This window comes from Hyla sarda, unplaced genomic scaffold, assembly GCF_029499605.1.
Source record: "Hyla sarda isolate aHylSar1 unplaced genomic scaffold, aHylSar1.hap1 scaffold_1558, whole genome shotgun sequence".
Classification (NCBI taxonomy): domain Eukaryota; kingdom Metazoa; phylum Chordata; class Amphibia; order Anura; family Hylidae; genus Hyla; species Hyla sarda.
Window position 1 is genome coordinate 10,099 of NW_026608194.1, and position 13,911 is coordinate 24,009.

A 13,911-nucleotide genomic window follows, 5' to 3' on the forward strand; every position below is an offset into this window, starting at 1 on the left:
AACAGTCCTCAGACACAACCCTCAGTTGGCATGGCCCGGGAGTAGTCCCTGTCCTCCCATTGCCTTTGTCCTATGCTGTTCCCTCTCCTAAAGTAGTATCTTATGCTGTGGGTTCAGCTCCACTATTTACTAAGGACGATCTAATAGAGGACAGTCAGCAGCTACTGCCCAGCCAAGAAGGGCAGGAGACATGCGCCGCTTGCTCCGCTAGGCGGCCAAGTACTGATGCGGAGAGTGATGCGGAGGCAGTGTTGCAAGGGTTCAGGGTCCTGAAGCAGACACTGTTGGGGAACCTGAGGAGGACATCAGTGACGTGCACACACCTGTTGATGATGATGAAGCCGATCGCAATTGGGAGCTGGGTGCAGAAGGGGCTTCATCATCATCAGGACAAGAGAGTTGCAGATTGCCCTTGAGGCAGCAAGGCGGTAGCACGGTTGGCAGTCAGCGTGGTGGCAGGAGTGGAAATTCAGAAGCCGAACATGCCTGGGGGAGACCAACTGCGGCGCGGCAGCCTACCTTTCCGGGAGGTAGTGGAACAGGGGTTCCTTGAGACGGCACCAGTAGCAGTCAATTAGTGCGGACTGTAGGTGGGAAAATCAGCTACTCGGCGGTGTGGAAGTTTTTCATTAGGAATCCGGAGGAGGTTCACGTAGCCACATGCAAGATCTGTCGGCAGAAGGTGAAACGGGGCCAGGGTCCTAATGTCGGCACCACAGCCCTGCATCAACACATGCTTCGCCACCATAAAGCGGCCTGGAAGAACCGTGGCTCCGATGTAGCGGTCCAGCCTGCTGCATCACTCAGTGGCCATCCGCTCCCTCCTTCATCCAGCCAAGGCTCCACCACCTCAACCGAAGGGAGGTGTGTATCAAACCCTCCTTCTGTCGCTCCAGATGCTCCTGCTTCTCCCGCTTTTAGTCAGCCATTCCACCAACAATCCATCGGCGAAGCCATGTCCAAGAGACAACAGTATGCGCCCACTCATCCAATGGCGCAGAAGTTGAATGTGCTCCTTTCCAAGTTGTTGGTGCTGCAGTCCCTCCCTTTTCAAGTGGTGGACTCTGCACCTTTCAGAGAATTGATGGCTTGTGCCGAGCCGAGGTGGAGAGTCCCAAGCCGTCATCTCTTTGTGAAGAAGGCAGTACCAGCCCTGCATAAGTTTGTACAAGAGATGGTGGGCCAGTCCTTGAGCCTGTCGGTGTGTTCAAAAGTGCACGGCAGCGCCGACGTGTGGAGCTGTAAGTACGAGCAGGCACAATACTTGTCTTTTATGGCCCACTGGGCAAATGTGGTTCCAGCAACTTGGACAGGTCACACCGCATCCTCCTCCACGCTCTCGCTCTCAGGCAGTTGGCCCTGTTACAGTGTGCGACGCCGCCTCCTCATCCTCCACCGTGTCCTCGGCCTCCACTGCACGTCCAAATCTCGGTGGCCCTTCATCATACCATGTGTGTAGGGCACGGCGGTGTCAAGCTGTTCTTCACATGGTTTGCCTTGCCGAACAGAGTCACACAGGGGAGGAACTGCTAAAATTCATTCATAAAGAAATCTGAGTATGGCTTACTCCATGAAATCTGTAAATGGGAACCATGGTGACCGACAATGGGAAGAACATTGTGTCCGCACTGCGACAAGGAAGTGTGAAACATGCGCCCTGCATGGCACACGTGTTGAATCTGGTTGTCAAGCACTTCCTCAAGTCTTCACCCCATTTGCAAAACATCCTGTGCAAGGAAACTGTGCATGCACTTCAGTCACTCGTACACCGCCAAGCACACCTTCCTTGAGCTGCAGCGTCAGAACGGTATCACACAACATAGTCATATTTGTGACGTTGCCACACGTTGTAATTCCACCCTCCATATGTTGGACAGACTATAAGAACAAAGAAAAGCCATCACCGATTTCTTGATGATCCAAGCAGATAGGAATACTCCCCTGTGTTACTTCAATGTGAACCAGTGGCCGCTCATACGTGACACCTGCCGTTTGCTGAGGCCCTTTGAGGAAGCCACATTATTTGTAAGTCAAGTAAACAAGGGTTTGGGGGGCTCACACTGTGCTAATATGTACCGAGGTTTCTGTGTTACACGTAACCCTACGTGCCAGAAAGGGAATAAAGAATATAGTGATATACAGACCTCTAGGTATATATTAAATAAACAGTATTAGATAAATATTAGAATTGAGATGTGAGGTAGGTGTGTATTTGTAAATAGACTAGCAGTAGATAATATGAGTAAAAATTTGTTTATTAATGTAAAATATAGTAGTCCTAGCACGGCCCTTGCTATGGCTCTACTAAATATATTAACAACAAATTTGTACAAAAACAGTTAAAAATAATATTACGTTGTGCAAAAAATAATAAGAAATATTAAAATATAAAATAAAATAATGGGGCAGTCACCAATGGTATAGGAAATTATGGACAGTTATAATGCTTTGTACTCCATGGAAATGCTTTGTAATCCACAGAGATACTTTTAGAGTATACTTCAAGTATAGTTGCAGTCCACTGAAGTTTTAGCAAAATAGTAACAAATAGAGTATCAAATAAAGTATATGGCGGTGCTTCTGCAGCACTCACCTCTCCGCTGTGTGCAGGAAACCTGGGATGGAAGCCCCAATTTCGCTGGGCTCCATATCGCAGACTGACTCGGCTTGGTGGCCTGCTCAGTGTGGATGTCTGTGTGATAAGTACGAGGATTTCCTAATTCTGATGTCAACAAGGTGTGTGGCTGATGAGTGGACGCAGGTGCAGATTTTTAAGACAACCGTCCATTCTACCACCATTCACCCAACAGAACTCACAAATCACAATACCACAAGTATCAACCAAGATGGAACCACTACAAATCACCCCAAACACGAAAACCCTCGCCCCTTCTCCCAACTCTACAAACCACCATACCAACACTCATCACTCCCAACACCCAACCACCCTTACCACATCCCAAACAACGCACGATTCAAGCAGATATCCACCCTATGCCGAACATCAATCCCCATTCCAAACTCAACCCCCTCCAACCCCAAGAAAAAGAGGGTTAGTTGAAGAGTCAGAAGAACCAGACATAATAAACCAACCCCCGACCAAAGTAGGGAAGGCCAAGTAACCAAACCCGTCAGCTCCATTATAAACCTTAGTTCCACCATTCTCACTAACTCCCAAACCAAATTACTTGAAAAAGGTCTAAAATTTGCCCCTACAAAAAAAGCTTAATAAATTTGATACATATATAGGGATAGAAAAGTTCATAAGAAAACTATGTTTAAAAAAATATTTTTTAAAGAACCCCCCAGAACCTCACATTCCTACCACAGACATATATACACACACCAGTTGTAAGCTACAATCTAATTTCTACCCTAGACATGAGGCAGGCCCACACATCTCTGCCTTCAAACACACAGTAGAATGCAATTTCCGCAAACTCCCATCTACACTCACCAAATCCAATTTAACCTATAGAGAAAGAGAAGCAATTAAACAGTTGCAACAAGACAATAATCTAACAATCCGGCCTGCAGATAAAGGGGGAGGAATAGTGGTACTAAATACAGAGGATTACAACAAAGAATGCCTCTCCCAATTAACGGACACAAACACTTATTCCATACTTAAATCAGACCCCACAGAACATTACAGCACCGAATTAGAAACCCTCTGCAACACAGCTTCCCAATTAGGTATCCTAACACAAAAAGAAAAACAATTCATAACTGGTACCCAAAAAGGGATACCAGTGTTTTATTGCATCCCCAAGGTACACAAAAATCCCATTCACCCACCCGGCTGACCAATAGATGAATCCATCTCATCAAACCTATCACAATACATAGATAAAATGCTCCAACCTTATGTACAAACCACACCTTACTACCTTAAGGACACTACCCAGATCATATCTATATTAGAAAATCTAAAAAGGCAAGAACATTACCTATTAGTAACACTAGATGTTAGTTCGCTATACACAGTAATATATCATAATTTAGGCATTAATGCAGTTAAAAAAATAACAAAAGGAGACCTTCCAACAACACAAATACAATTTATTTTAGACAGTATTTTATTCATTTTAACTCACAACTATTTTAATTTTAATGGTAATTTTTATTTACAACGAACAGGAACCGCCATGGGAACCAGGTTCGCACCTAGTTACGCTAATTTATTTATGTCTGCGTGGGAAGAAACATTTGTCACCCCCCATCTAGGTGTGGGCCTGGTCCTATGGCGTAGGTATATAGATGACATCATTTTAGTCTGGCAAAATTCTTTGGATGATCTAAACCTGTTTTTAAAAGATATTAACAAAAACGATTGGAATCTCTCTTTTACTTCATCCAACGATACTACATCCATTGAATTTTTAGATCTTAAAATAAGGAGCACAGGTAGTAAACTTGAAATAAATACTTTTCACAAACCAACAGCAAAAAATAGTTTCATTCTGTTCTCCAGTTGCCACCTTCCTAGATGGCTTCTGAATATACCATCAGGCCAATATCTACGCCTTAAACGTAATTGTACTTATGATGATCAATACCAAATAGAAGCACAATCCCTTACAGACAAATTTAAAGAAATAGGCTATCCAAATTCAATTCTAGAAAAAGCCAAAACTAAAATAGAAAACCAAGATAGAAAAACATATTTTTTAGACACCCCCCCCATGTCAAAGGAAGACAACGAAACACGTCTCATATTACCTTTTAACCAAGAATATTAAAAAATGGAAAAAATCCTCAACAAACATTGGCATCTTTTACATCAAGACAAATTTTTAAATTCTATTTTAACCCCAACCCTCTCCATTATTTATTCAAAAGCTCCTAATCTAAGTTTACAAGTAGCCCCAACGATCCAAAACAAACTAGGGCCATACACAGATAACACATGGCTTCATTTTAAAGTTTTTTTTAGATGCAACACATGTTCAAACTGTAAACTAACCACATTTCAAAAGAAAACAGAAAACATTTCACAGTCAATAATTTCTGTTGGGAAATTACAGATAATATCTCCTGTAATACTAAAAGTATCATTTATATTATACAATGTGGTTGCAACAAACAATATGTGGCAGGACAAAAAGAGCACTTAAAGCAAGGATTTCAGAACACATTTATAACATAAGAAAAGGAAACACCAAACATCCATTATCATTACACTTTTTACACCACCATCAACAGGACCCATCTAATATGACATATACAGGCATTCAAAAAATAAAGAAAGATTGTAGGGGAGGCAATTACAAGCCAGGAAGATCTATGAATTTGAATCTCAAGAACCCAAGGGCTTAAATTCGGAATTGGAAGTTTTTGGATTCCTGTGATGCCTCCATTTTGGGCCTTGCCCCTCGCCCCATCCAGTACCAGGCTGTCTATCAGCGTCTGGATGGGCCCAGGGTCATGACTCACATGGATAATTTCATCTGCACCAGTAGTCCACATTTATTGTCTTATTTATTGTCTAATTTATTATCACATCTTAATTATAGCACCCTATTTTCATTTGGTTTTTCATATAAAATTTTAACAAAATCAAATTCTTTCCTTTATAATGTATTTTTTTATTTATTTTTTTTAGAATTTTTTATAAAAAATGTTGTAAAAGATTTTTTTTGTAAAAACATTTTTCAATTTTTTTTTTATAGTTTTAGCCATAATCATTTACAAACTGTACCATCTTTTATACTATTTTGACACTTTTTTTTTTATAGATTTAGCATCCATTACAATATATAACCAATATAACCATATACAAATTTTTATATACATTTTGTATATTTTTTATATATTTTAACATATACAACTTTATATTTCTAATTTTTAATTTTCATATTTCTATATCTCTGTAGCTATATATTATACATATGTTCATGGTTTCCATCTATCCATATGTTGATATTATTTATTAAACGTACTATCTATGTTATCCATTCTATCAGCATACTTTATTCATCCACATAAAATTCACACTCTAGATTCTAGAATAATTCATTCTATACCCATATGAACCAATTTTACATCGTTATGATATATCTCTACTTACATTCCACTTTTCAAATTTTTTCGTAACGACCAGCCATTCCTAACTTATTTCTATACACTATGTTTAAATTGTGCATGATCTAGTCCGTGTTTTACACGTCACCAACAACCCAGTCCACAGTTTGTAACGAACCTTAAATCAGCCACCAATTAAAGCAACATGGACTATATAAACCCTCAAACATGGGGTATACAACAGCTATTGAAAAAGGGGACACTCCCGAAATGCGTCTAGCTTATCCACCCCCAGCATTCAGATCACCATTGGAAGCCTAACACCATCCTACCATTTGCAACAGCTGGAATCCCTTGCTTTTGGGACCACTGTGCATACATGCGCTCTCAAACACATGGACGACGCCTTCAGCATTGCTAATCTGCACCTGCATCCACTCACCAGCCACACACCGCATCCTTGTTGCCATCAGAATTGGGAAATCCTCGGACTTATCACGCAGACATCCACACTGAGCTGGCCGCCAAGCCAGTCTGCGATACGGAGCCCAGCGAAATAGGGTATTCCATCCCAGGTTTCCTGCACACAGCGGAGCGGTGAGTGGTCCAGAAGCACAGGCATATACTTTATTTGATATTCTATTTGTTACTATTTTGCTAAAACTTCAGTGGACTGCAATTATACTTGAAGTATACAGTGGTCCCTCAAGTTACAATATTAATCGGTTCCAGGATGACCATTGTATGTTGAAACCATTGTATGTTAAGATCATAACTCAATGGAAACCTGGTAATTGGTTCTAAAGGCCCAATGTCATCCAAAAATAGGAAAAAGTGAGGATTAAAGAAAAATAAGTAGATAACTAATACAGATAAAGCAAATCCTTACATATAAAAGTAAGAAAGATCTGCTGGGAGCTGTAAATCACTGTCTATGTCAGTGTTTCCCAAGCAGGGAGCCTCCAGCTGTTGCAAAACTACAACTCCCAGCATGCCCGGACAGCCAAAGGCTGTCCGGGCATGCTGGGAGTTGTAGTTTTGCAATGCTGGGGGCTCCCTGCTTGGGAAACACTGACATAGACAGTGATTTACAGCTCCCAGCAGATCTTTCTTACTTTTATATGTAAGGATTTGCTGGTCTATGTAGAGGACAGGAGCTTCTTCAGGGTCCTGTACAGTACACAGTGTCCTAAAAAAGTAACATGGAGCCGCCCTCAACTGGTGTCCAAAGGAGCAGGTAACCCTGGTACAGGTAAAGAGTACAGAACATGTAATACCTCCCTGTACTGTAGGGGGCACTACCAGACAGGAATTCAGTGCATACGCTTCAGTAATACAGGTGTTTTACCAGTGAAATGTCCATTCTGATTGGTCAGTTCTTCCAGCTATTGATATGTTTTGCAGATCTGGATTGTCCGGAGTATTGTATGTTGAGTCTGGTTTCAACTTACAATGGTCCAGAAAAGATGTTGAGGCCATTGTAAGTTGAGGGATCACTGTACTCTAAAAGTATCTCTGTGGATTACAAAGCATTTCTATGGATTACAAAGCATTATAACTGTCCACAATTTCCTATACCATTGGTGACTGCCCCATTATTTTATTTGATATTTTAATATTTTTTATTATTTTTTGCACAACGTAATATTATTTTTAACTGTTTTTGTACAAATTTATTGTTTATATATTTAGTAGATCCATAGCAAGGGCCCTGCTAGGACTACTATATTTTACATTAATAAACTAATTTTTACTTATATTATCTACTGCTAGTCTATTTGCACATACACACCTACCTCACATCTCAATTCTAATATTTATCTAATACTGTTTATTTAATATGTACCTAGAGGTCTGTCTACCACTATATTCTTTATTTGTAAGTCACCTGGATTACGCCGTGAACAACGTAATTCCACTCCTACATTTCCTACAACAAATTATTGAAACCATGGCTGGTCACAGCAATGGAGACATTGCACCAACATCTCAAGACTACATGAGCCCTGTGGGGGCTGAACTGGAGGAGGAGGATGAGGGGCAGAGCGGAGCACAGTTTAGGTTGGATGAGATGGCCGGTGTTTCTAGTGATCGGTCAGGAGAGGAGGAGCAGGAGCAGCCAGTGGAGCTGGAGGATTATGAGGAAGGCGAGACAGAGGACCCAGACACACCGTGGCAGTATGCAGTGGAGATGGAGGCAGGTAGTCCCTCCGAGCCACTGGCGCAAATGGCATGATGCATGCTCAGTTGCTTACGTAGTGACCCCCGAATTGTCAAAATTCGTCAGCGGGATGACTTCTGGATCTCCACCTTATTAAACCCTCGCTACCGTACCAGAATGGGGGCCTTTTTTACACCCACTGAGAGGGAGGACCAACTGACCTACTACAGAGAGATCCTACGTAGTCAGTTGGCCGATGCCTATCGGCCACATGGTCCATCCACCCGCAAGTCTAACTCGGGGGGCCCTCTGCGCTCACCTTCCACTGCCATGGTTACTGGGGAGGGGAGGGGTGGCAGGAGCAGTACCAGCTCAATCAGCAGCAGCCTGAGTCTACAGTCGCTGATGAGTAGCTTTCTTCACCCACATAGTGAAGCAACTCATCAGCAGCAGGTAGACATGGAGCAGGACCTGAACCAGAAGGTGGTGGCATACCTTGACATGGCCATGCCAACACACCTTGAAGATCCGATGGACTTCTGGGCAGCCAAACTTGATTCATGGCCGCAACTGGCAGAGTTTGCCCTGGAAAAGCTGTCCTGCCCGGCCAGTAGTGTGCCATCAGAGCAGGTGTTTAGTGTGGCCGGGGCCATAGTCACCCCAAGGCGAACTCGTCTGTCCACTAAAAATGTGGAGAGAATGACGTTTGTCAAGATGAATCAGGGATGGATCAGCCAGGATTTCCAGCCACCAATGCTAGATGCCTCAGAGTAGATTGACCATGCTGCTACACCAACACTTCCCAATTAGGGTTATGAAACCCTCTTGGGTTATCAATTAGGATTATGAATTTGGTACTGCGAATGCCTGCTCCTGACTCATCCTGTGTCTTTCAGGAACTACTTGCCTCACAGATGCTTCGGGCCTTGGCCCTTTAATTTTTGAATGTTTAGCAGTAGCTAAATACCTGCTTAATGCAAATTTCAACATTGATCTTTATATGTAAGGGGTTATGAAACCCTCTTGGGTACTGTGAATGCCTGCTCCTGGATCATCCCGTGTCTTTCAGGAACTTCTTGCCTCACTGATGCTTCTGGCCTAGGGCCTTTAATTTTTGGAAGTTTAGAAGTAGCTAATACATGCTTAATGCTAATTTCAAAAATGATCTTTAAATTCTCGGCGTCTGCCAGGGCTGTCGCCTACCCCGCCGGGGCCGATCAGAGCACCTCACTAAACCATCCAATCGGTAGTAGAGACAGGCGGTGTGTACAAAGGCCAGGGACTTAATGAACCAGAGCTTATGACCAGCACTTAGTTGGAATTCTTCTTTCATGGCAAATAATTGCAATCCCCGATCCCTATCATGAACGGGGTTGAGCGGGTTACCCACACTTGTCGGTGAAGGATAGACACACGCTGGTCCGTTCAGTGTAGCGCGCGTGCAGCCCCGGACATCTGAGGGCCTCACACACCTGTTATTGCTCGATCTCGATCGTGCCATGTAAGGGGTTATGAAAGCCTCTTGGGTACTGCTGATGCCTACTCCTGACTGCTCCTGTGTCTTTCAGGAACTACTTGCCTTCATGATGCTTCTGGGCTTGGGCCTTTAATTTTACGATTTGTGAAATAGATACATACATGCTTAATAAAAATTTCAACATTTATGGTGCAATGTATGGGGTTATTAAACCCTATTGGGTACTGTTATTTTTTTATATTTTAGGATTTTGTCAGTAATAAACTTGAATTTTCCAGAATAATAACCATTACACCATTGAACGCTTGTTGTGTGTGATTTTTTAATTAAAATTGTCAAAAATAATACGGAGATGGATGAACTCTGCTTCTTTATTTCAGAAAACATTACTTTAGAGAAGAATGTCTTTTTGTGGTCCACCATCCTACATTATAGAGTCTTCTGGACTCTTGGATATGCGCTTGTTCTTAAACAAAGGTACAAAAACAAAAAAAGGGCCAGTCAGGGCAATGGAGACGTTGCGCCTACATCTCACGGCCACATGAGCCCTGTGGGGGCTTGTTGGATTTGGTCCTTCGTACCCACACGCTGGGGTCCGGGACACTCAAAGTTTGATTTAAATTTCAAGTTAACAAATCAGACATTTCAATGGTCTCCTCATGCATCAGCCAACTCCAGGCTGTGTTACTCAGGCAATATATGGTTTACTGATGCCGCTGTGGGGCCTGGGTCTGGGAATTTCACATTTTCTAATAGGTAGCACCCGCTATCAAAAATCTTTTTTAAAAATTTCTAAAATTGTTGTGTTTTTTGGGGGGGATTGTGAAGCCCTGCTGTGTACTCGTGCATCAGCCAACTACAGGCTGTGTCATTCAGGCAATATATGGTTTACTGATGCCGCTGCTGGGCCTGGATCTGGGAATTTAAAATTTTCTCTTAGATAGCAACTGCTATCCAAAATCTTCTTCATAAATTTCTAAAATTGTTGTGGTTTTTTGGCGGGATTGTGAAGCCCTGGTGTGTACTTATGCATCAGCCAACTCCAGGCTGTGTCATTCAGGCAATATATGGTTTACTGATGCCGCTGTGGGGCCTGGGTCTGGGAATTTCACATTTTCTCATAGGTAGCACCCGCTATCCAAAATCTTCTGTTTAAATTTCTTAATTCATCTTTAAATCTTAAGGATTGTGAATGCCTAGTGCCTACTCATGCTGCTGGCAACTCCGGGCTGTGCCATTCAGCCACTATATGGTCTCCTCTTGCTGCCAACACCTCCAAGCTGTGTCATTCAGTCACTATATGGTCTCCTCACACTGATGCCACCATCAGGCTCTGTCATTGTGCTGTTGTGCGGCAGTGATTCTAAAAGCTATGCCGGTAATCTGCATGTTATTCTGAAGAACAGTATTATTTCACTGCCCCAGCACACTCCATATGCGTTTTAGAACACAGCAAAGTGTTCTATACCCCTATAGAGGCTGTATGTAGGCTAGAAATAGCCTTTTTTAATATAGATTCACCGCAAAAAAATTTGAATCAAAACAAACTTTTTCGGAAAATTCGTTGAATCGATCGAATCGAATTTTTCAAAAGTTCACTCATCTCTAATCTACATTATATAAAAAGGTTTTGTTGATGACAGGTACACTTTAAGCTTAACCCTTTGAGGACCAAGGGATTGTATCGGGCAATTAAAAACATGAAACAAATACGTCCCTTGATCCTCAAAGGGTTAATGGCCACCATCAGAGGACACATAAAAATAATGGTGTGCATGGCAGGATTGCAAGGAGAAAGCTACTCCCCAAAAACAACATTGCTGCCTATCTGTAGTTTGCTAAAGATCACTTGGACAAACCACAAGGCTATTGGAACAATGTTTTGTGGACATATGAGACTACAGTAGAGCTTTAGGTCTGCTTTTGATCAACTCAGAGAAGTCCTTATCAATATAAATTGGGATAATTTCCTCAAAAACAAGAATACTGACATTAAAAGGGAGACTTTAAGATTCTCACTGTAAGATCGATATACCATATGGGAATTAAAGGGTCAGAAATAAAAGAAAACCAATATGGATGAATAAAAATGTTAAGGGGCCAATAAATGACAAAAAACTACTAAAATATGATGGCAGTGAAGAAGCATTTAAAAGGTATAGAGAAAAATATAAAATATGTAAAAAAAAAACAAATAAAAGCTGCAAAAAGAGAGACAGAAAGACTCATTGCCAAAGAGAGTAAAACTTACCCCCAAATGTTTTTTAACTATATGTGGTAGGCCTCTGGGGTAGGGGTAGTGTAGTCAGGGTTTTGTTTCAGTATATCAGGGGTTAAGGTTAACCCTATTGTTCGTGACGCCAGGCTGAGGGCTAGTATGCTGAGGTAATTCTCCGGCCTATTGCCGCCCTTCCCAGTAACGATAGGTGCATGCATAAAATGACTGAAGGTCCACAAGGTAGTTGAACTTGAACTTGGATAAACTTTACTTAAAGGCTTGCAGTACATCCAATGAACAGTAACAGTCTCATCAATACAGTCTCTATACACTTCACTGACTGACAGTTGTTGCTGACTTGTTTATAAGTCTCTGAATTTAGGGTTAATTGCGAAGATCTTTCCGGATTTAGGGGATAGATAAGGTCCGGTGATCTTTCAGAGTGCTTAGGGATTGATACACTCACGGTTTGGTAACGATCAGCCGTTGCCGCAAGGCTCATTCCTAAACTCACTGATGACAGCAGCGCAGATCCTTCTCTCATCAAAGCCCGGGAACAAGAGAGCGCGCTATGGCCGCCACTCCCTTATATGGGCAGGGCCATTTTAATTGGTCCGAATATCCGTCACTAGAGGGGTTGAATAGTAAAGTAGCAATCTTTGCAGATGATACTAAACTCTGTAAAGCGGTAAACACTATAGAGGACTGTGCACTGTTACAAATGGATCTGGATAGGTTGGAGGTTTGGGCTGGGAAGTGGCAGATGAGGTTCAACACTGATAAATGTAAGGTAATGCACATGGGGAAGAAAAATCCTGGCTGGGCTTATGTATTAAATAGGAGAACACTTGGGACGACTGACATGGAAAAGGATTTAGGAGTCTTAGTTAACAGTAAATTTAGCTGTAGTGAACAGTGTCGGGCAGCTGCTGCCAAGGTAAATAAGATCATGGGGTGCATCAATAGGGGCATAGATGCCCATGACAAGGAAATAATTCTACCGCTGTACAAATCACTAGTCAGATCACACATAGAATACTGTGTACAGTACTGGGCACCAGTGTACAAGAAAGATATAGTGGAGCTGGAGAGGGTTCAAAGACGAGCAACCAGGGTAATACGGGGAATGGGAGGACTACAGTACCCAGAAAGATTATCAGAATTAGGGTTATTTAGTTTAGAAAAAAGAAGGCTTAGGGGAGACCTAATAACTATGTATAAATATATCAGGGGACAGTACAGAGATCTCTCCATGATCTTTTTATACCCAGGACTGTATCTATAACAAGGGGGCATCCTCTATGTCTAGAGGAGAGAAGGTTTCTACACCAGCACAGACAGGGGTTCTCTACTGTAAGAGCAATGAGACTGTGGAATTCTCTGCCTGAGGAGGTGGTCATGGTGAACTCTGTAAAAGAGATCAAAAGGGGTCTGGATGCATTTTTGGAGAATAATAACATCGCTGGTTATGGATACTAGATTTATAGGGACAGAACGTTGATCCAGGGATTTATTCTGGTGCCATTTTGGAGTCGGGAAGGAATTTTTACCTCTAGTATGAGGGTTTTTTGCCTTCCTCTGTATCAACACAGTAGGGACTCATTAGGGTTATAGGTTGAACTTGATGGACTCTGGTCTTTTTCAACCTTATGAACTATGTTACTATGTTACACATGCATGGTCCAGCTCTATTCATTCTTTAAGGGGCTTTTGACCGAGTGTTTAGCTCAGAACCCCACTGATCAGCATGTTATTTCCAATCCTGTGACTAGGGGATAAAATGCTGAGATAAGAATCCCCCTTTAAGATGGATCTCACACAGTAGAGTTGCATGTGGACTATAGGGTTCCTGTGCCTCTGTACTATTCAGGTTTATTGTATGATACTAGAAGAAACAATTGCAATTTTGGTTATTTTTGTCTTACCAATCCCCTCTGGTCTCCACAAGCAGGCCATACAAGGAGGGTGGGGGTTGTTCTCAAGATTGGTGCAAATCCTTGAGGGACCCACAACTATTACATATTTATGACA